Below are 25,251 nucleotides of genomic sequence, written 5' to 3'. Positions count from 1 at the left end.
TAGAGTGATTACTAAACCAAAATAACTGATTCTCAATTTAGTACAATAATGATCTTGTACAGTACAAAGAATTGGTAAATGGCAACACAATCTAATGTAAATAATATGTGGCAAAACAATGTACATTCTGGGTCTACTTTTCCACTGAAATAACAGTAGATACAACATGGAAAAGGCCTTAATATAATTACACAAAGGGAAAGAGCAGGATATAATATATTCATGGATACACATTCATAGGCAAAAAAAACCTGGAAGCAATTGTGAAAGAATGACACTGGCTTTTTAATAAAAGGTAGTGATCATTCCTAAAGCAAGTAGTTGCTATGATGATTCATTTTTTAAATCAATCATCACTGAAAGGCTAACATGACCCAAGCACTCGGTGCTCAGAATACGAAGATTAAGCTGCAATGCCAACCCTGAAGAGTTCATGGCATACCTGGGTGATAAGAGTTAAAGGAGGGCTACCTCAAGTAGACTGGTAGTGGAGACACACGCAAAAGATTTTGCTCAATCTTATAAAGACAATCAAATCATATTGTTTCATCATCTATGATGCTGTGATGTTTCATGGCTACCACTGAGAATCGGGAATGAAGACTCCTTCCCACCAAATGCAGAGTATATCCACATACACTAACGCTTCTGCGACCCAATCCAGGAGTGTCTATGTACAGATCCCAAGTTACACGACAAACTCCAGAGAATTCATTCACTCAGTCTACCTTCCTAATGTAGATCTTAACATCTTAGTTCATTGGCTTGGAAATTTTAAGGCCAAATTTTCATTCTGTGTTCGAGAAGAGGGAACAGATGGCCTACACAGCATAAACTCCCAAGAACTAATTTTTACCAATCACATGTATTTAAAACCCAGATTTGTACCTACAGATTAGTGAGCAACAGAAACCCTCACAATGACTTGACAATTATTCAGTGTGACAGCTGTTTGTACCACTACCAAATGTGAGTTTTAAAACACAGGCTAACACCTCTGGTTCCTCTGGATTAAAACAAAACATAAAACAAAGAACCTGAGTTACAATACCAATCACAGATATAAAACAAGTCTTTGCAAAGAAATTTTTAAAAGGTGAGAAATACTTAAAACCTACATAAGCAACAAAGAAAACCATAACTATGCCTCCCTACTCTTTCCAATATAGTATGTGCTATATAGTATGGCTTCAGAACCTATTTTATTAAAAAACAAAACAAAAAATAGCAATGTTATCTGTATGCTGCAGATGAGTTTTACCCTAATGGTAAGAAATATCACCTTCTTGGGTGATATTTTTGACACTCTATCAGCTGCTGCATAATGAAGAACATCAAAAACTTTCCTGTTAACATAAGACCCCAAATGCATTAATTTGGTATTTTTTGTTTCAGAGGAGAACAGCTTCTACCTCTTGCGTTGTAAGTTCCTTGAGAGTTGGGGCCAGGTCTGTCTTGATCCCTGCTGTATTGAATGAAGGTGCCAAGTCCAATGGCCAGAACATAGCACATACATGATTCTTATTTAAATTTTTTTTTGGTCTAAGTTGCCCTGCCAGTGTGGCTCCGTTGGTTGGGCATCATCCTGCAAACTGAAGGTTCACTGGTTCAATGCCCTGTTGGGGCACATACCTGGATTGCAACCACTCCCCAGGTGGGGTGTGTGCAAGAGGAGATAGATTGATGTTTCTCACACATCAGTGTTTTTCTCCCTCTCTTCCCCTCTAAGAATAAATAAAAATTGTTTTTTGCTTAAGTCAACTGTTAGGTATTTGTGAGCTATACAAAATGACCATGTTTTCCTAGTACTAAGAAAAATCAAGATGGGAAATTAGGACTAGAAATTCAACTTAAATCCAAATAAAAACAAGGTAAATGTTGGCTTTACTTCTAATGGAGGATAACCCAAAGCATGCTTCAATTTTAAAGTAATTTATTACACAGCTTTACATATATACAGTTTATTTTAAACACAAAACAGAAAATATACAGGGTGGTAATATTACTCTGCGACTTTTATTTTTTTAAATATTTATTTTTAGAACAAGGGGAAGGGAGGGAGAAAGAGTGGGAGAGGAACATCAATGTGTGGTTGTCTGTTGTGTAACCCTAGTGGGTTACCTGGCCCTCAACTTAGGCATGTGCCATGACTAGGAATCAAACCTGTGACCCTCTGGGTTTGCAGGCCTATGCTCAATCCACTGAGCCACACCAGCCAGGGCTACTCTCCAACTTTTCAATAAATTTACATTAAATATATATTTCCAATTTTGTAAAAATTTTAGAAATATAGCAATATCTTTGCTTAAAAGCAAATGGATAAGAGAGGTAGATATTAATAAGTTATTTATGATGACAATAAACTAGAGAACAACTATCATTCAGAACTGCCAGAAATAGAGCTGAATGGAAGTCCTACAAATCTTAAATTAAAAGAAAAAACCACACCAATACTGGTAGGAGGTGGGGAGACATAGAACGGGATGGGGTTGGTTCTAGAACACGTGTAGTGGATAAAAATTGGGAGGGATATCTCAGGGCAGGGGGTTCAACCCTCCACCAGGCCCCCCAGCCCAGGCTTCCCAGCTAGGAAGATAAACAGTAACTTCTGGTTGTAAAAATCAGAGGAGATGAGACTATAGAAGACACACAGCTCCTCTTAATGGGCTCGTGCACAAATTTACTCAAACTCATTCCCTCTGAGCTCCAGCATGGGAGCTGCAGATTGAAAGGCACCAGAGACATACTGGGAGGAATGGAAGCATCTAGCATCAGGGCAAGAGCTGGGGGGCAGCTTTCTCCTGGACAGAAATGCTGGCAGAGGCCACTGTTCCTTTTCTGAGCCCTCCTCCAATAGAGTGGGCAGAGGGAGTGCCATTACTGAGACTCCATCAACCTAACTTACAGTTTGCCCCACTCTGGTGATTCCCTAAGGATCTACCCCACCCAAGCTATTACCAGTGGTTTTTCCCTATGAATGACTTATCTTGGCTCATGCTTCAGACTTTCCTAAATTTTCTCAAACAAACATCATCTGGCCTCAGCATGGCCCAGGCCTGGCACTAGCAGCATCCGGCTTTGGTTCACAGCTTGGACTCGTCTAGGCACCTCCAAAACCAGCACAAGTAGCAGCCAACTGCAGATCACTTTCTAGCTTAGTCCGCTGGGTGGCCCCTGTCATTACATAGGTGGTAGCTGACCTTGATCTGCTCCACCCAGGAGGCCCCTGAGCCTGCACACCCAGTGTACAGCTACAGACCACGTTGGAGCACTGTGACCCAACCACTTCAACAAATAACACACTTAAGGGATGAACTTAAGTGAGAACCAGAGCCCTACTGAAGCCCATCTCTGTGGAGTGGGCCCCTGCACAGCTGATCAGTCTGGGTAAATCCCTCCCACAGACCTGCCAACAGCAAGTAAGGCTCAAATGTAAGAGGAGGGTGTACACAGCTCACACCCTGAATACCCAGGGTGGGCACACTCTGAATACTCAGCTTGGTTGATGGGGGAAGCTGTGACCCTGAACTCTATGGGATACTCACTACATAGGCAAATCTTCCAAGCCAAGGGTTTGAAGCAGTTCTATCTAATATATAGAAACACAGGGAGGCTGCCAAAATGAAGGGACAAAGAAACATGTCCCAAATGAAAGAACAGAACAAAACTCCAGAAAAAGAACTAAACATAATGGAGACAATCGACTAGATGCAGAGTTAAAAACACTGGTTATAAGGATGCTCAGTATATTCAGTGAGAACTTCAACAGCATAATCAAGGGCATGGAAATCATGAAAAAGATCTAATTAGAAATGAAGAACAATATATAGGGAATCAACAGTACAGTGGATGAAGCAGAGAATCAAACCAGCAATTTAGAATATAACGAAACAAAAAATACTCATTCAGAACAAGAAAAAGAATTAAAAAAATGAGGATAGTGCAAGGAGCCTCTGAGACAACTTCAAGCACACCAACATATGCATCATAGAGGTACTAGAAGGAGAAAAGATAAAGCAAGAAATTGAAAACCTATTTGAACGAATAATGACAGAAAACTTTCCTAACTTGGTGAAGAAAACAGACATACAAGTACAGGAAGTTCAGAGTCCCAAACACGATGAACCCAGAGGTCCACACCAAGACACATCATAATTAAAACGTCAAAGGTTAAAGACAAAGAAAGAATCTTAAAAGCATCAAGAGAAAAGTAGAGAGTTACCTACAAGGGAGCTCCTATAAGACTGTCAGCTGATTTCTCAAAAGAAACTTTGAAGGTTAGAAGAGTTTGGCAAGAAATATTCAAAGTCATGAAAAGTAGGGGCCTATAGCCAAGAATGCTCTACCCAGCAAAGATATCATTTAGAATGAAGGGCAGGTAAAAAGCTTCCCACACAAGAAAAAGCTAAAAGGGTTCATCATCACCAAACCAATATTATATGAAATTAGTTAAAGGTTCTTCTTTAAGATGATAAAAAATATGAACAATAAAATTACAATAAATACATTATCTATCAATAATTGACTCTAAAAAACAAAATAAGCAAGCAGATCAGAAACAATCATAGATACAAATGTTTTGATGGTTGTCAGATAGGACAGGGGTCGGGGGGATGGGTGAAAAAGGTAAAGGGATTAAGAAGTATAAATTGATTGTTGCTACAGAAGAGTTATAGAGATATAAAGTACAGGACAGGAAATATAGGAGCCAAAGAATATATACATATGTATGACCCATGGACATGGACAACAGTGAGGAGATTGCCAACGCGAGTGGGAGAGTCTGGGTGGAGGGGAGCAAAGGGAGAAAAATTGGAACAACTCTAACAGCATAAACAATAAAATATGATTTAAATTAAAAGAGAAGTTATGATAATGATAAGATATAGAATAATCAAAATCTCAAAAAAGAATAAGGTTAAAAGACAAACCCTCAATGGCAAGTGATTTTTAGTAAGAATGTGAAATCAAGTCAATCAAGAAGAAAATATCTTTTTAGTTTTAAGTCTTTTAAAGATTTTATTTACTGCCCTGGCTGGTGTGGCTCAGTGCATTGAGCACTAGCCTGTGAACCAAAGGGTTACCAGTTCGATTCCCAGTCAGGGCAGATGCCTAGGTTGCAGGCCAGGTCCCTAGTAGGGGGTGCTCAAGAGGCAACCACACATTGATGTTATCTCTCCCTTTCCTTTTCCCTCCTGTCCCCTCTCTCTAAATATAAATAAATAATATAACAAGCAATTTTATTTATTTATATTTAGAGAGAGGGAAGAGGAGGGAGAAACATCACTGTGAAGAGAAACACTGATCGGCTGCCCCTCGTACACGTCCTGATCAGGGACCAAATCTGCAGCCTAGCCGCGCGCCCTGACGAGGAATTGAACCAGCGACCCTGTGCTTTGCAGACTGCCACCCAACCAAGCCACATCAGTCAAGGTGGGAAAGAAAACCTTTCTTGCAACTATCGCTGGAACTGAATATTCAAGTGAAAAAAGTTAATCCCATATCACTCCTTCTACAAAAACTAATTCAAGATGAATCACAGTCTAAAACCTAGAATCAGGAAGTTTCTACAAAAAGAACAGGGCACTATCTTCATGACCTCATGTCAAACAAAGAATTCTTTACCCAGAAAAGCAGCATAAATTTTTTTTGATTAATTAGACTTTATAAAAATTAAGGTTTTCTGCACACCAAAAGATACCATTAAGAAAATGGACTTGGAAAAAAATACAGTAAAGACTAAATCAAAAGAAAAAGAAAATGGACAGATGGGCCTTAGCTTTAAAAAATTATCACAGCTCATAAATCTAACAAAGACCTCATATCACAAATGTAAATAGAACTCTGACAAATCAATAATAAAAACAACCTAATTTTTGAAAACGAGGTATGAGAAATTGTTGAGGAAAAACAGATTAATATTAAAAATTTTACAAAGACTGATCATGTTAAGGAGAATATGGAGCACGTGGAACTCTCAACACATTGCTGGTGAGTATAAGATGGTACGACCACTTTGGGCCGTTGGGGGAACCGTTTAACACTTAGACATATATTTACCCAGGACGGAATAATCCCATCCCAAGAGAAATTAAAACATGTTCACAAAAACTGTAGGAATGTTTATAGCAGTCTTGTAACAGCTGAAAACTGGAAATAACCCAAATGCCCATCAACAGGCGATAAACCAAGTTATCTCTATACAGTGAATACTACAACATTAAAAAGGAATGATTCATGCAACTACACGCATAAAACTTAAAAACACAAAAGCCACACACTAAAGAATATACACTGCATGATTCCATTTACATGGAACAGAAATACAAGGGGAGAAATGAGATATTGGTTGTAGGAGGTGAAGTAGGAATTTTCCGATAAATTTAGGTACTTTAAATTTTGTTCAATACTTTGTTTACAAAAGAGTAAACAACTATGAAAATGCACTGGTTTAAACAAAATATCTGTGCATTTTACATTAATGATACATATTTTAAGAAATCAGAACAAAAGGCTTCTAGTACTTATTCCACAGGCACACTCTAAGGGCAGTTTCTGCATGTAGATGCTATGGTACCTTCTCAGTGCATAAGGTTACTCTGTACAATAGCTATGAAAGGGTCTTCTTTCGATCTTCTGTACAACTAGTTTATGCAGTCCTTCAGATCTTGCAGTGTTTTATACTTAAGGTTAAGCTTGATAATCAGACCAGCACTCCTGCATCCTGACTGACCAGCATTCACATCTAATCAATAACAGATGTGGGAATGGTGCCAGGGTGGGCCTTTTGCCAAAGTAACAATTTTGCTCCTATTCAAGAGCAAATATCCTTCTTAAGCTCCAAGTCATCCAAACAGAGAGAATGACATCTGGAAATTCACTACTACGCCATGTGTTTGGCCCCTCTGGATGATAGCTGTAGGCACTGCAAGCAAAGGGTTGCTGTGCCAGCCTCAAGGGACAATGCAGAGTATAGCAACTCCGAGGCTTTGCAGTGTGAAGAAAGTGCTAAAAGCTCAAAGGAAAAGCAGTAGCAAATAGGTGTGAATAAAAATCACTTAATAAAGTAGAATTCATTTAATAACATTCCTCATTATGGTTCTTTTTGTAAATAAGTAGGAATTATCTCATTTCCATATTCAGCTAGGCTCTAATCTTTCTTTTTTCACAACCTTGCCTTCTCAACTGTTTACCACTTTCTGGGGATCCATTTTTAAAAAATTAATGCTCCCACCCTGGCCAGTGTGACTCACTTGGTTGGATGTTGTCCTGCAAATCAAAAGGTCACAGGTTCCATTCCCTGTTAGGACACAAGCCTGGGTTGTGGGGAGTGGTCAGGAGAAGCAACTGATCCATGTTGCTTACATCATTGTTTCTCTCCCTCTCTTTCTCCTTCCTCTTCCCTGTCTCTAGAATCAATAAGAGGAAAAAAAGCCACTCCCAAGAAAATTAATACTCAATACAAACAAATCCAATCACATAAACTCCCTTAGAAAACATTACAGAAATTTAGAGATGTAGGAACATTCTGAATTAGGTATACAAACACCAAAGCAGTCAGCTGTAAAGGGGGAAAGCGGGGTTGGGCTGGGAAGCTGTTTGCTTTTGGTCTTATATCGTTGTTTCTGCAACTGTTTGCATTCTTCTTACACTGTGATGTTTTAATGTTATTTGTATTATGCAGCCATTAATTCTAATGATGACTAAAAAGTGACCAATTAATAACAAAAGAAAACTGATTTAAAGGCCTTTCTTCGGATGCCCAGGAGCACTATACACCTTAAGCCATGGGGATTGATGAAGCAGGTTTCCAATGTACTTAAGATTTGAATTGGGCAAGACATTCTTGCTGAGAAGGGTAAGTCAGGAAGCAAGTATCATAATAACTACCATTACTCTCCATTTCCATTTATTCATTTGTAAATTATAACATTTACGTATTATATGAAACAAATGGTGCTAAGCACTCTTACACCAAGACATGGTGTGAGGCATTACTACTTTACTCAACCAGAAACTAACGCTCAGGGAAGTTAAATTATGCCCAAGGTCATACAGCTAAAATGAGGTAAGAGCTCCGCTGGACTCCAGTGCCCATAACTATAGCAAAAGGAATCTAAATTGAATGATGCTGAAAGAGTGAATTATTATTATACGAAGTTTGTACAGTGTGACCAAGAATTTAATAAAAAATACAACACTGATCATAGTGCAGAGACACTTCATATTCTACAGTTCATGTCTTTCTTTACAAGTATATATGTAAAAAGTCTACAGCTTAACGGGGCCCTGGGAAAGTCAGAAGACTGACTAGCAGAAGCTATTATGTAGGAACCAGTTTATGTACTCAACAGGCAGTAAGAGAGGCTTCTGACAAAGCAGGCCCATCTTGTCAAATGAATAGGTTCAAGGAATAGGAAAAAATAAACCACAGCTTGAAAATGCTGGCTCCACATCAAGATCATCCTTTTCTTCCCAGTGTGGTGCCTCAAATTTAATAATCCAAAAAGTTTTCTGCATTACCTCCAAAAATCCAGGTACCTTTAGGAAAATGAGTGACTACTATGTATAGATACAAATATGAAGGGTCAACAGCCATCATGGCTCATTGAAAAGACTATTTTAATAACAACACCCTAAAAACATAACCAGGTATTTTGCTGTTTTCCCAGAGAGGCTGAAGGATAGGGCAGATCAAAACCAGCTAGAAAATAAAGTCTCTTTGGCAAACATTTCAGTGACACGATTAGCACCTACTCAACTCATCTGTTAAGACAGTGCAATCTTATTTTGGCATTCAACTAAAATTGGTACGGGAAAATGGAATAAACATGGTGATAAATGAACTGGGAAAAGTACCAATATGGGATCTCATGGACAACTCCACCCAATATACAATGTAAGTCCTAGAGATGGAGTACATTTTAAGTTTGGAATGGTTTAACTTGCATTCCTCCTCCAAGCCCTGGGACTCTTCACAAGTGTGAACAGAAATATGAATATGCTGTAGCAAAAGACTACAGCTGCAGCTTGCAGATGTCGGGCTGTTAGCTCTGTGATCAGCAACCATGCTGTCTGCCTTGCTGCCTCCCTCCAGGTCACTGCCTCATCAGTCAGCACTGTGGCTATAACCCAGTGATTTCCAACCGGTGTGCTGCAAGAATTTTTAAAATATGCAATACCTGATTATTTAGTCAGGGGCACTGACTGCTTTTTCTTTACAGTATTAAATTAAAAAAATGACAACAGCCACATAGAGCAGCAGTCTGTTATGAATGAATCACAATTATACCTATTTTTTGAAGATCAGCAAAAAATATATATGTGTATTTTTTGGTGTGGCACAGAATTTTAGTAATTAGGTTAATGTGCACCATGAGATGAAACAGGTTGAAAATCGCTGCTGTAACCAGGAGACAGAGAGAGGTTCTTCCTGTTGGGCGGCACCCTTTGTAATCGAACAAAGGAAAAAGACCTTATCTGGGAACTGATAGTCATAGAAATTTCTCTTCAATTTGCTATAGTCTTGCCTCTTCACAAAAAGCTCTGAGTGGGAAAAATGCTGATACAACGATGTCTCAGTTTTCTCCATAAAAATAGAAATACTACCACCTGGTTTTTATTTCTTATCCCTGGGGGACTATTATGAGAATAAAAAGCTTTGAAAATTAAAAGCACAATGCAAATATAAGGCTGTATTATAGTGGGGACTGAATCCAAACAACATAAATGGAATGTAGATGGGCACTTTGGCAGGGCCAATAACCATGTCTGCCATCAGAGCAAACTTCTGAGTTCCAATACCTACTTATTATATTATGAGGAGATCTCTGACAGAAATTAAAGAGGCCTAAAGCCTATAAAACAAGTTGTGCCCTTGCCCTAAATTGTCCTGCCTTCCCTGTTTTAGGTCCTTTGGAAACTCCTACTTTAAGGTCTAACCCAAACCTCACCTCTTCATTAGCCCTCCCAAGCACTTAATTGAACCTTGACAGAATTAAACTCTCCCATTTACCTGTACTCAAGTTCCCTTAAAAACATCTCTGCAATATCATTTGCCATATTGTACCACCTGTCATTTGTTTTGGGGCCTGTCTTTCTCCATTAGCCCAAGTGAGTTCCCTGAGCTCTTCTAATTTTGTAACCAGAGCACCTGCCTAGTGTATCTGATACATAATATAGACATAACTCTTTCCTAATGAGAGTTAACTGAATTGCAATACAGAAGAGTTTCTTAACCTTTTCTGTTAAGAACTTTCTCAAACTGTGTGCTAAGGAACACTGGAGAAGTGTGAATGATTACAAATGTATTGAGATTATTAATTTCCTCAGATGGCCAATCAGAACTTACTAATTTCTCTGTGCTATGGTGTGAAAAGGTTGGGAAGTACTACATAAACCTGTAGTGAAGATTTATTTTTAAAATACTAAACTAACAGAAAAGTAGGATTAAATACTATACTAATGGTGACATCAACTGAGGCATCAAGAAAAAAATACAATGAATAGAATAACTGCTTCACATATTGTTCACTAGAAAATAAAGGTTTCAGAATATTGGCATCAGGTAAAGCATCATATCCTGAAAGAGAAAAATAACATTGCCACCTCCCATAGCAGCCAGCCTGTGCAAACACCATATGGTCTGCTAATTTAGTCAAAAAGAACCCCAGAATTTACTTTTTCATTCTGCAGATAGAAATGAAAATAAAGTTGCTAGAAATACTTCAGAAATCATTTCACCAAATATCTAATGAAACATACAGCACCCAAGTTTATTCACCATTTTTAAACCTCCTACTGAACGCACAAACATCCCTTATAGAGGCTACATTAAGAACAACTGTTCAGCTCATTCTTTTCATTTTCCTTTTTATTTTAAAATAACCAATCATTACTTTGTATCACCTCCCACTCCACCCTCACTTCCCCCTACCCACTGCTACCCCAAGTTCAAGTTCTCAACAGACAAATTCAGACCTTCATATCTTGCACTGACTACATATGGTAATCACCTCAAAACGGTCTCCTTGACTGTAAGATTGCACCTTGAAATCCTCCTTTTGCCTAAATGCCAAGTCACATTTCCCTGTTTAAAAAAACAAAAGCATAAAGCAGCAACAACAACAAAACTGTAATATAGAATACGATGTATAACCTAGACATTCACTACCTCTCTAGTCTCACTGTCCTCCACTTTGACCTCGTACTTTACTGGGACTCTTTCTCTCGTCTCTTCTGAGCTAATGTTTGTTCACATGTGTAGAACTGACCTGGTTATCATCTCTTCACGGGAACACTTTTCCTGATTCATTATGCCAGGATAAAAGACTCTTTTGGGTATGTGTTCTCTAACCAGATGATAGCAAGGTAAAAACCTGGAGTTTTTCCTTTTGGTTTTATCTAAAATGTTAGTGTGGGGCTGAGTGGGAACAGCTTCATTCATTCCACTTAGAATCCTTCTCCAAATTCCTTGGGTCTTAATCTGCTGCTGGTTTTAAGGGCTGTTTTTTAAAACGTCTTTTACTGTATGCCACCTCAAAACCCATTTGGATACAGATGCATGTTAAAGTAAAAAGACTAAAAAGACCTATCCAACTGCTTTTAGAGAAGAGTGTTTTCGTTATTAAATTAATCCCCTGCAATAAATGAATGTTTCACCTGCAACTTTCCATGCTTCATTAAGACCTGTATGTCTTTAAACCTTACTCAAAATTCTTTAGCCTCTCATTTTGGTGATTTCTTGCTTATGTTCAAAAAAGATGAATGCAACATCACAGGTAGAGTCAAAATTATACCCCACAAGGAACTTTCATCCTCAATCTTTGTCATAATATATACCTAAAAGGTGAGAGGCACAATGTGCCACCAGAAAAGTACTGAACCCTTTTATATTCATCATCTCCTTGCACACTCACAATCAGCACCTTTTCAGTAGGAATTCTCCTTAACTACCCTTTATAGACCTCCCTCAGCTGGGCATGGACCTTAAATTGTCTCCCTTTCTCCTTAGCATTTCCCATTTTTGTAACATATTATCAAACATATATATATATAATGTCATTTAGCCTACATATATATTATTTATCAATCGTCTTTACTGTTTGTCTCTCCCAGAAGAATTTAAGATAGGGTCTTTGTTTTATTCACTGATGTAACTTCAATGCCTAGAACAGTGCCTGGCACACAGTGGGATCAATAAATATTTAAATGAATGGATGAACAACAGTGAGGGCAGATTAACAATTATTTGAAAGCAGTCTTCTCCCAATCTCAACATTCAATCCATCGACAAGTTCAGAACACCCAATCTACCTCTAAAAACATACCAAATCATCTCTTCTCCATCTTCCGCCACAAATCTACTCCAAACTCATTATTTTTTACTTCTGGTCTTCCTGCTTTCAGCTATGCACCCATACAGTTTTCTCTCAATGCCACACAAAGAGATCTTAATAAAATATGAATCACATCACTTTACTACCCCAACTAATGCTTCAATGCTTACCCATCAATCAGAATAAAATCCCAATTCCTCACTTCAGCTTACAAAGCCCTACAGAAGCTATCTACTATCTCTCTTCCTCTCTATCTTCTTTTCCCTACTACACTGTAACTACAGCGACCACTCCTCTGTTCACTGAACACATCAAGCTCATTCCTACCATGTAACATTTGCACTGCTTTTCTCTGTCTGTAATATTCTTCCATCTGATAGCTCCTAGACTACTTGCCATTCAGACAACAGCTCTGTTTACTGCTTCAGACAGCCTAAATTGATCGATCATTCACTGTCATACCCTCTTTATTTGTTAATGGAATCTTTTGCTCAGTACTATATTTCTATTAACACTAAAAAAAATCTCAGTGGAAAAACAGTATAAAGAACTCCCTTGATACCATCCATTTACCTAAACTCACTGATTGACTGACCTACCTCTTTTATCATTATCTATCTACCTAGCCCCTTCACACACCTACCTACTTACCTACCTCCCTCCCTACCTCTTTTTTGGTCTAAACCTCTTGAAAGTATGATAGTTCCTCCTTACCTTTAAATATTTTGGTGTGTAATTGTTAAGAGATAGGATATTTACTTACACAAGCACAGTATAATTACCAAAATAATTAATGTTAATGCTGTACCACTATCTAATCTACAAACCTTATTCTAAAATTCATATGGAGAACACACTGAAAATACAGCCATCTATGAACCAGAAAATGGGCTCTCAGCAGACATGGAATTTAGTGGGACCTTGATCTTAGACATCTTGGCCTCCAGAACTGTTCAGTCTCAATCACTAGCAGAGACAGAACAAGGTGGCAGCAGCCCAGGAGGTCACTTTATTTTTAATTCAACAGAATTAAAAATTCAGAATTAAAAATTCAACAGAATGTCTCAGAAACAGTTCCACCAAAAACTGCAACAAACATTTATTAAGTTCCTATCATGGAACAAAAACCAGGCTAGTTGCTAATAATTCAATAATAACAAATACAGACAGGCTCCCTCAGGGGGGTTACATGCTGTTTAGGGTTGAGAGCAATGAAAATAGGTGGGGAAATACTGGTTGCCTTGACAGCAGATAGGAAACACATATGAAAAAGATTTTAATTCCTTCTAAACTTAGATTTTAGTCTAAGAATGACAACAACAACAAAAATGCTCTTTGAGAGATTTTTGCAAAGAAGTGACAAAAATGTGTGTGTTTCTAGAAAGACCACCCAAGTTCCACAAGAATGATGGAACAGTGGGAAAAGACAGAAAGTAGATAGGTCAGTGAACAGGATTTTGTGGTAATCCAGGTAAAAGAAAGCACCAGTGGTACAGAAATAAGATGGAAATAAATAAATGCATTTTTTAATAGAAAATAAAATAAAATTCATATGGAAAAGTAAAGTGGAGGGGTCAAGTGCCGTTGGCAGTCTCCCAAACTGTCTCACTGCTTCAAAAGTGTTTGGACAAAACAGACTCAGGGATGCCCCATTCTTCCAGCCTCTGAGCACCCTCCAACCTCTTTTCCAGCCACCACCTGCAGGACCACATCAGCCATCCTCAGCCTCCAAGATCAGGCAACATTATTTTTTGTCCTTAACTCCTTACTGCTGAACAACTATGAGCTCCCAGAATTTGTCAGAATTATTCCGTCGAGGTTGCGGGTGCTGTCAAACACCTGGTCAGCCTGCACCTGTGGGCCTCCTGTAACCACCTCTCTCCAGGCATTCTGACTGCGAAAATGTGGCTCCGGAGGGTGTAGGCCACTTCTCCAGTGAGTTGGCCCAGGAGCAATGCAAGGGTGCCAGTGGTTCTTAAAGATGCAAAACCAGCAGTGACTGCATTCTCTTCCAGGACGAGTGGGATAAACTCAGGGTGCCATGGAAGGTGCCCTGGATTCTACCTGAATAGACCCTCATCTCCGTGACTTTCTGGAGAATGACTTCCTGCATGAGGAGGTGAAAATCAAGAAGATGGGTGACCACCTGACTAACCTCCACAGGCTGGCCAGCCCCCTGGCAGGTCTGGGGGAGTACCTCTTCGAAAGGCTCACTCTCAAGCTAACTAGGAACCTTCGGAGACCAGAAATCTTTGAGGGACCCTTATGCATTCCCCTGGTGTCTGGCTTTAGCCTAAGCCTCTCCCTGAAACCACTGGGCATCCTTTGAACCATCCAAGCCTTCTCCCCTGCACTGGACCAAATGAACACAATAAAGCTTTTGCAGAGGGGGGAAGAAAACTGAGGCGATCTGCCAGGAAATGGAGAATCCTCAGCCATAAAAACAAACTATGATAACTGCAACAACATGGATGGATTTCAAAGTGCATTATGCATGTGGACTGATTACAAAGGGGCACAAGGGGACGATGGATATATTCTCTATGCCTTGATTGGTGGTAGCTACATGACTGTACATTCATAGAATTATACATCTAACAGGGTGAATGTTATATATACAAATTCTACCTCAATTAATCTAACTTGAAAAAAAATGATTGAGGAGATTTTTAAAAATAATGAGGACAGAAACCAGGCTTTTTAAAAGCATATTTGTAAAGGAATTAAACAAAATTTGTAGAAAGGAAATGCCAATGAACATTTTGAAGAACATGTCACACAGAGCTTAAAAAACAAAGAATTATTAGAAGCTAGAGCTGGGCAAATCACCTAGAGTGCAGTACAAAAACATAGTAAAAAATACAAAAGAAAGGATAAGAAACATGGAGAGCAGTGGAAGGGGGTCCAAAACAAATCTAACACAAATTCTAGAAAGATAAAGCAAACGAGAGCAAACAGGGAAGCGACACTATTCAAACACATCACAGACAAGAATTTTTGGAGCATCGTAAGTCCTGAGCACCACAAATTGGAAGCCAGAACAAAAGAAATCACCACTCCCAAAGTCTCATGGAAAATAACGGTCAGCTTTTACCCTCTAACCTCATTACTCATCATTCAAGTAAGAGTAGAAAAAAATTACTTTCAGACTAATACAAAGAGTTTACCATTCATAGACTTTCTCTAAGAACTCGTGACACCCCTGGTCAGGTAGCTCAACTGGTTAGAGTGTCCCTCTGATACGCCAAAGTTTTGGGTTTGATCCCCAGTGAGGGCAGATACAAGAATCAACCAATGAATACACCAGTAAGTAAAACAACAGATACATGTTTGTTTCTCTCTCACACATACACAAAATCATGCCTTAAAAATTATTTATTTATTTTTAGAGAAAGGAGAAGGAAGGGAGAAAGAGAGGGAGAGAAATATCAACCTATGGTTGCCTCTCACACATCCACCACTGGGGACATGGCCTGCAACCCAGTCATGTACCGTGACTGAGAATCAAACCGGCAACCCTTTGGTTCACAGGCCAGCACTCAATCCACTGAGCCACACCAGCCAAAGCTATAAAACAATTTTTTAACATTGATGCTTCTCTCTCCCTTCCTTTTTCTTAAGGAGAAAAAGAAAAGAACTAGTAACTGAAGTACTTTGAACAGAAGGAAAGTTAACCCAACAGAAGGAAAAAAGTATAATAAAGATGAAGTTGATGTACATTGGTAAACCCACATTAATATTGGCTATAAAAAGAATAACAGTAATTATTTTTAACTGTGTGGTGAGTATAACAGACAAACTGGAAATAAAATCCTAGACAGAATACATCAAGAAGAAAAGTTGTTGATTTTGAGGTGTTCTCTGATCACTATTTAAAAAGAGGGGGAGGTATGTGTACTAACATTTTAAACTTTAAGTGTACATAGTAAATCTTAAGAATAAACCCTGGCCCTCACCTGCGTGGCTCAGTTGGTTGGGCATCATCCTGCAAAGTGAAAAGATCGCTGGTTTGATTACGGATCAGGGTACACACCAGGATTGCAGGCCAGTCAATCCCCAGCTGGGGCACATACAAGGGGCAACCAATTGATATTTCTCCAACACATCGATGTTTCTCCCTCCCCTCCCTTTTCTCTACAAATAAAAAAATAAAATCCTAAAAAAAAAAGAGTAAGCCCTGGCTGGTCTGGCTGTGTGGACTGAGTGCCAACCTGCAAACCAGAGAGTCACCTGTTCCCTTCTCAAGTCAGGGCACATGCCTGGGTTGCAGGCCAGTTCCCAGATGGGGACAAGCAAGAGGCAACCACACACTGATGTTTCTCTCCCTCCCTCGCTCTCTAAAAATAAATAAATAAATCGTTAAAATTTTTTAAAGGCTTTTAAGAATAACCATAAAAATAAGGTAAATGTGACATCTAAACAAAAAGAAATATAGAAAGCAATTTTTAATCTCCAAGGAAAAAAGGGAAGAAAGGAAAAATTAAAAACCTTAAGTGATACTATTAAGTCCAAATACAGAATCATTGAATATAAACAGACCAGAGTTAGCAAGTAAAAGAACTTTTAAATTGAATTCAAACAAAATTCAAGTATTTGCTACTATTCTTAAGATTAATGTCTATATCATAATGATACTATAAGTTTAAGAAAAAATGATGAAAAAAGCAAATGGATTAGCTATATTAATATTACAGAAAATAGGCTTTAATTAAAAAAGCTGTACTGGGGACAAAAAAGTCATTATCAAAATGATAAAGGAGAGATTCATTAGAAAAATATAATAATCCTGAAAAAAGTATGTACCCAACAGCACAAGTTCAAAAACAACATTTTGACAGAACTGCAAGAACAATGGAAAACATATTCATAGTAGGTTTCAACACACTTTTCTTAAAATCTGATACGACTGGAAAAATTAATATGGCTATAGCATATCTGAACAATACAATCAACAAATTTGTTATATATGGAAACGTTCATCATTAGGCAGTAAGATGAGATAATTCTGGAAGTCAAAAGACAAACATGATTCAGATACAAATTTGGGGATCATCGGCATGTATGTGGTTAAAGCCACAGGAATATGAGATGCAGTTAAAAGGCATTAAGCAATCATCCCTCAAACAGCAGAGAAAGTGCAGTATGCAATGAATATCTTCTAACGTCTATACATCCATCTTCAAACTCACCCAGTACTTTCATTTGTCCAGTACAGTGTATATGTGTATTGATTTGTGTATTCAAAATGCCAAGAAAATAAAGTGGCAAATTAAAAAGAAATGAAGAAAGCTGAAGGACCTTCAAAAAATATGTACTATAGTATTTGAAATAGACTCCAAAAAGCCAATTTCCAAGACAAATCATTGATTATCCTGGCCCCTGCCTCCAAACACTTTGAAAAGATCATGTGTTAGAGAAGGTTCCTTTGGCTGGGAAAACAAGGAATAGCTTTAATTTTATTCACTCTCCAAAACAAAGATGGGAAATAACATTTCTAGATCAACTACACTAAGCCTGCTGACCTGTACTTTAGACAGTACTGAAGAGCAGGGCTGGGGTGGACAGGAGGCCACTGAGGTGCCCAGGGATCAAATTAAATGTAGGGTTGACCAAGGGAATGAGTGCCTCAAAATTTTCACCTAAGTATCTCATTTACCTCACCCCAGTCCCAGCCCCATTGAAGAATCTCTACCTCAACTGTTATCTGGGCAATCAAAACACACCTGGTCTTTTGCTATGCTTCTCCACTTGGGGCAACAGAAGAATGGGCCCTTCCCATTCAAAAAACCACCACAAGACAAAAAAAAAACAACTACTGTTAGCCTCATCATAGCATTAGCCTCAGGTCAGGATGCAAACTCCTTTTCCTATTCAACTTTGTTTCCATCATGCCTAGCATTACAGAATAAAGAAGCATATTTCTTGTCAGACAGACCAGTAAGGGAAAACCACACTCTTCATGAACACCAGAAAACCTAAAAACGCATGTACACACACCTCAAGACAACAATAGCTATAGCCACATCATGCGTACAATCAGCCCCAACTTTTACTAGCTCCAAACCTCAAATGAAAGCACACTTATTTTTAGTCAGAAGACTCGACTCTCCCCTTTCCTAAACCTAACTTTCCATTTCTCCACTGCTTAAATGAGGGGGTGAATTAGAAAGCTTGCAAAATACTCTTCAGAAACTACAAATCCTAATCTGTTCTAAATGTAATCACAGGGCTTTAACTAGAGACTTGCCTTCATCAGAGATCATGTAAAATGGGGCTGCCATGAGCTCTTCAAATGCTAGGACCTTTGTAAACTCCAAATTCCAGAAGAGGCAGGAAAAAAAAAAAAGAAGAAAAAAGCAAAAGGACATTTCTCCAATGGAAATAGCATTAAGTTCCATGACTATTGTACTTATGATCTATGCACCATGTAGCTAAGCTCAACATAATTAAATTGTTAATTTAAATAACTTAAGTTGAAATGGTATACACTCAAAATTTAAAACTGGTTTGCACAGCTAAACTCAGCAGTCGACAGATCTTAGTTAATTACCTCCAACTTGATTTTCTGGGCTGTTTACTTCTGAAGGCTACTCCTTCATGAATACTCTTCATGGATAGGGGCAGTGAGTTCGTCAAGATCAGAATGTAATTCACTGGGAGCCAGTAACAATTTCAACTTGAGGTTTTAAGCTTGGGTAACCTGTTTGAGATTACAACCTTGATTTAGAACAATAACCAAAATTGAACACTTAATTTGTTTACCGATGAAGTAAGAAAAAAATTCTAGGACATCAACCTCCTAGTAGTAGTTACCCCAATAAATAAACTGAGACAACAATTTGTGCAAACACAATAATGCAAAATTAGAGGACTTAACTAATTCTAACTACATCTAGTTTCCCCACCAAATATTACCATTTTAAACAAGGCCCCTTTCCTAACAACTGCCCATCTCGATTAAATTTAATAAATGTCAAAGCAAATGACAGAAAATTTTGTGTCCCCCACCCCCATCCCCACCCCAGGGGCCCTCTGGGTCATGGTCTGCTTGACTGTTAAAGGTGTGGTATAAAATATTTAGAGTAGTGACTAAAATTTTCCATAAAAGTCCATCCAAAGTCTAAAAGCTTTACTACTCAGAGATTTATCTCCAGACATCTAAAAGATTTACTATATTCCACTTATGACACTCTGGGTTTTTTACATTTAATATTTAGGTAGGAGGTGGTACAGGGAGAAAAGAGGGTGTAATTAGTTTTGCTTGTAAAACGTTCATTACAGTTGTATTGCCAACTGAGCTATACAGCCTATTGGGGGTCTAATAGATTTCAGGGTATTATAGTTTGAGTAATAGAGGCGGGGGTTGTGGTGGAAATCAATAAATTGCTACTACTTCTTTGCAGAGACCCATATGGAAGTAATCAAGCGCAAGGGTGGCAGCTGGGGCCAATAACAGTCACCTGCAGTTGAGGGACATGGGGGTTTCAGATGGGTTTTTAATGCTAATTTCCTACAGAAACAATGAGCTAGAAAGAGCAGAGTAACAGACGAGGCCGGATGAAGAGAGACCAGCCAGAACAATGCCTGCACCTGGTGCTGGGAGCCGAGGGATAGAGCCGGCACGCGCCCGCCAGCAGCACAGGGCACATCTGTCACCCACAAAGCAGCCCATCCCCCAGCTCTTCCAGCAGGATAAGTAATGACGGTCCCTAAACATTAACAGCTTGCCACACAGCAACAGGTTTGCGTTTTTCAGGATGCTACATTCCCCACATACACCCTTCTCCCACCACTAAGAATTAGTTAAGGAAACAAGGTTGGTTCCCTGACAGTCTGAAGAGAGACTTGAATATACGCAAAAGACACATTGCAACTAAGTCTCTGAGTTGCTGTGACTTTGATGTAGGGGGGACTAAGAAAAATCACATGAAAAGATAAATCTTTTAAAGTATTCATGCAGCAAACATCACACTACTTTTAAAAATTTAATCCTTAGAACCCACAATACCAGCTATTTTTACTCCTGCTTTACAAGTGAGAGAATTTGGGCTCAGAGGTGAAGGTTAAATTAGCTCATGGTTACACAGCCTAGTGCCAAAGCCTACACAGTCTCTCCACTACCTCTCTACCTGACCTTACGGCCATCACCAAATATTGTATTTGCTTCAGATCTGTGGCTAGGAGAAGCAATTGCAGTTACATGTACATGTATATCCTATGCAGGACTGCACCCCATCCCTTGCCAGGCATTTTGGAACAAGCCTCTCAGGACTGCATGATGACAGGATTTCTGCTAGCTGGTGCTTTAAGCAAGGTACAAAAAGGTTGCTGTGGCAGGTTTTGGGGTGCTTTAGAAAAGTGAATCCATAGGCATTTTAAATTTCAAAAAATACATGTGATACCACATGGGAATTAAAAGTTAAAGTCTGTTTGGAAAACACATCAACCAGTGAAAATATAAAAACCAGTTATATACTGAGGTTTTTCCCCCCCTTCAAGTTACAGCCACCACTCATTCCTATATTTACTGACTTGAACTTGGAGGGAAAAATTAAATATCCCACACAGTCCATCATAGTAGAAACCTTTTAAATTAGAGCTACCAGGCACAAATTACGAGTTTTAAAAAGGGGGCTAGGAGGATATGCACAATACTTGTAGATCGATATGTGTCTCAGAAGCAAACGATTCCTCTTGGATTTGTAAAGATGGCAACAACGGCTAGGCATAACTGAAAAAGTAGAAATTAACCCTGTAGCTCTGCATTTGAGGTCTGATTTAAGGCACTGGAGGAGTCTGATGGAAAGCGAACCTTTCTGTGTACTCACTATGCTTCTTCCAATACTACCTCTTTTAAAACAGTTCTGACTCTGAGTTGGCAGTAACTTCTGGGCTTACCATTTTTGTGTGTTCATGTTCATTTTATCTTCTCAGAGACTTTTTAATACCTTACCATATTATCACACACAACAGGCAACAGAAAATGTTTGTAAAGTGAATATCCTGGAAACTCAGAAGACAATTCAAGTCCAAGCTCAGCCACCTACTAAGGTATCCAGCTCTGGTCTGGGCAGACATTTTACTGCTCCACTACTATGCCCTCAACTTTTCTTATGTAGAAAATAATGCATTTCATCAGATCATCCTTAAGATCCCTTTCCATCCTAACATTTCCCACAGGTCATCACTGAGGACTTATGAACAACACTTCTAGCACAGAGAGGGCTTAAAATAACTTCAATGAACTGATCCAAACAATCTTTCAGATCCACTTGAATTCCTGCAAGTTTGTATATAATATGTTCATTCCAACTCCAAAGCATTCTTTCCTGATGTCCCAAAGATGCAATTTAAATGTCATTATCTTCGTTCCATACTTTGACATTATTGCATTATACACCTCCAGTCCATCATTTCCCCATTGCTATGAAAAAAATCCTTAGTTGGGTCATTCCAGCAGCCAATTTAGGTTTTTCCTCTTTTCATAAATAATATATTTTTATTTATTTACTTTTAGAGAGAGGGGAAGGGAGGAAGAAAGGGAAAGAAACGTAGATGCAAGAGAGAAACAATCAGTTGCTTCTTGTAGCGCCCCTGCCAGCACTGAACCCGCAACCCAGGCATTTGCCCTAACTGGAATCGAAAGGGCACTATTATTTGCTCTGCTGAACGGCACCCAACCAACTACACCACATTACCCAGGGCTCTCGGAACACTTTCATGGTCTTCAGAGTATACTATGATATATTTTTTCCAGTGTTCAACTCAAAGATTATCTTACTACCTTGGTAACGAGCAACTACTCCCCTGAACTGTGTGGTTCTAGTAGGACTTTTATCGACTACTTTTATCTGCATCCACTGGATCCTCACATCTTAAAATGAATATTATTTAGCATTTTTTATGCTTCTTGAAACTCTACCATCAAAAGTATTCCTAGTGTGGACATACACCAATATGCAAAGCCCTTTTTAGCAGGGCAGACTCCAGCCTACATTACACTTCAGCATTAAGTCCTTTTCTTTCAACTGCAACTAGGAGCATGTCTCCTAGGGTATATTGAAAAGTACTTGCTCACTGAAGGGTTATCATGTAAATTCAGTATTAACACTGTAACCTCTCAAATATTCAGGTAAGTCCCCAAAGATACTGAACATCGCACCTATGAAAACATAAACTTGACAAGTCTAAGTCAATTTAGTCAATTTGGATAAGAGAATACTTATTAAAAGGAAGGTTCATTTAAAGGGTGTCCCCACCAAAATAAATACATAAATAAATAAAAAGTGGCCCCCACCTTTAAAAAATCTGGCTAAAAGTTTGAAAACATTGAATAGTATTGTACTGTCCAGCTGACATAAGTGAAGGCTGAAGAGCTCCAAGGAATAAAAGTATTTTTTAAAGTTCCTATTTGAGAATTAGGAGAATTTTCAAGGCAAAAAATACAATTTAAACTGTATAGTCACAAAACAGTATAATTTAGTACCTCATTCTTGTATGTTGACTTTTTGAAGTTCTGCTATAATAAGATGCTCATTTACATTAGAATACTTAGAGTGCTTTTCAAATCATTTATTACCATAATGAGGCTTAACAACAGGTACAGATGATCTGGGAGGTAGGGACAGTGAGAGAAAAGTATCCTGAAAACTACAGCGATATAGACAAGACCCATTCTTAAACCCAAATTTAAACTTAAAACCTCAAATGACTTAAGAATCAATCACAGCAGAATAAGGATTATCTAGAAACCTCTGAAATCTCTTGTATGCCTTCTATGTGCCAGACAAATTTCCCCAATGGTGACATGAGGCAGGAACTGCTCAAAATAGAGACCCCTAAACAGACTAACTAGCTTGCTCAAGATCAGAGAACCAGTGAATAACTGCTGTACAGTATGTGTTGCTCTCAAACCCATGCTCTTCCTATAGCTGTCTGAATTCAGAGGTCTGGAAACATGAATACAATGTAGAGCAATAGCAGAAAGCTAAATCATGCATCACAAACTAACAAAGAACACAGCAGCTATGTGCATGTGAATTCACTGCATGACAAAACTACTCCAAACTCACCACTCAAGTCAGATCTGTCGATGTTACTTATTTATTCTGTATGTGAACAGAAGAAAACAGCATAGGGATAAATGTAATGAAAAAAAAGGGAGGTAAATATATTAAAATTAAAAGATACTGTTATTTAACTATGACATCTTTTAGTTGTTATGCACCTGAACATGTTGAAATAAAATCCAACAAGATTGTTTTATGAGCCATCATTTCAACACTGCCTGTTTGTATTACGCACACTGACAGAGAGAAATTTCTGTCAAAACATCACAGAAAGACTCAGCATTAAATACCTTAGAGAAATATTTGTGAAACTACTTTTCTAGCCATAGAATTCATATTTTATGTGATTCAAGATTCCATTAAAAAAAACCATGTCATTCAAATAAAAGTAGCAAATGAAAAATGATACAGAAATATGAACAAAATGAAGCAGCAAAACATTGAATAGCTAAATTCTAAACTCCTATCAAATACCAAAAAACATATCATCATAATCTGAAATAAGTAAAAAGCTTTGAAAGGGAGAGAATTGCCTATTTTAGCCCTCAAAACTAAATTAAAATGTACTTACCCCAAATGCCCAATTATAACAATCCAGATTCTTAATATACCAATATACCAAATTTATGTGAAATAGATATAAAAAAGCTCCTCTTTTTCTCCTCCTAATCTTCAAAGCCCACTCCGAAATCAGCCTTCCTCCTTTCATTAGCTGGACATGTGTCAGCTCTCTCACATCTGCGATTTCTCACTGACTAGAGCTGCCTGTCCCATTCCAGGGAAACACAGATGGATCCCAGATGGGAAGGTCCTGCCAAACAGACCAGCTCTTCACCTTGCCAGAATCCCCAGATACAGTCACAGTCTCTCTGTCTCTCTTTTTCCCTCCCTCCTACTCTTCCAAGCCTCCCCGTTACCAGGGCTCTTTGCCAGCTGATGTCACTAAGTACACACCTCCCAGTGGCTCCTGGCCAATCTGACATTAACTTGTTAAATACGTGTAATTTGTTTATGGCTGACAATAACAGCAAGGATATTGTGCAAAACCTATCTGTACAAGTCCCTAGTGGAATAACATGTAGACACATACACAGAAATACAGGCTTGCATTCTGGGGAACATTCAAATGTTTAATGATTACTATTTAAAGTCCTACATATTGCCTGGTTTCTGCTATTGTTTCGGAGCTTCTGCTGTTTAAACCAGGTTTTAAATTCTACATGTGACAAATTCCTTCTTAAAATGAATTATCAACATCTACTTTGGACATGTAATTGGATGAAAAATGTAAAGTTGCAAATTAATTTGGGGAATATAAACAGAAATGTATGTAAATGATTCACACAAGCTGCCTTTCACATCCAGACTCGGTAGCACTGCAAAACCGGCACGTGATTAAAATAAGACAATGCAGGCAACGTGGTTCTGATGCTGTAAAGATGATAAAATGAAAGATGGGGACATGGTACAAAGATTGTTTTAAAACAAGGCAAGTAGGAATGTAATAACATGTTTCACATGAAACAAACTGTTAATGCAAGTTCTAACAATGAAGAGACAGAATTTAAAATAAAAAAATTTTTTTAGAAATATAACAATGAGAACCCAGAGAGAAGGACTGAATTGCTCAAGGTCAAAGTTTAATCACTTACACCCTCAAGTACCTAGCATATAATAGCTGCTCAGTCAATTTCTGCTAAATGAAAACTGATCATTGAGAACAAGATATTACCATCAAGGTAAACTGGCTGAAGGGTCCTATGGACCTCCCTGTACTTATTTTTCTTTTGTAACTTCCTATGAATTTATACTTTAAAGTACAAGTAAAAAGTTTGTTAAAACTA

The 25,251-nt window shown here is 38.4% G+C and overlaps 1 protein-coding gene across 7 annotated transcripts in view; it reads right to left on the bottom strand.

Moving 5' to 3' along the window:
- Positions 1–25,251, bottom strand: part of CBFA2T2 (CBFA2/RUNX1 partner transcriptional co-repressor 2) — a 147,646-nt gene that overhangs the window by 71,533 nt on the left and 50,862 nt on the right. Inside the window, exon 2 of one of the 7 annotated variants that reach the window (XM_053671084.1) lies at positions 18,889–19,038. The exons of 4 other annotated variants lie outside the window; for them this stretch is intronic. The gene's annotated coding sequence lies outside the window, so the exon portion shown is untranslated. Of the gene's footprint in view, positions 1–7,253; positions 7,320–18,888; positions 19,039–23,978; positions 24,222–25,251 lie in introns of those variants that run through there. 2 more of the 7 variants (XM_053671085.1, XM_053671087.1) reach the window with 2 other exon arrangements.

Source organism: Artibeus jamaicensis, unplaced genomic scaffold (genome assembly GCF_021234435.1).
Source record: "Artibeus jamaicensis isolate MK-2021 breed Jamaican fruit bat unplaced genomic scaffold, CSHL_Jam_final contig_685, whole genome shotgun sequence".
NCBI lineage: Eukaryota > Metazoa > Chordata > Mammalia > Chiroptera > Phyllostomidae > Artibeus > Artibeus jamaicensis.
The sequence above is the reverse complement of the archived record's forward strand: the minus strand, read 5'-3'. Positions and strand labels throughout refer to the sequence as shown.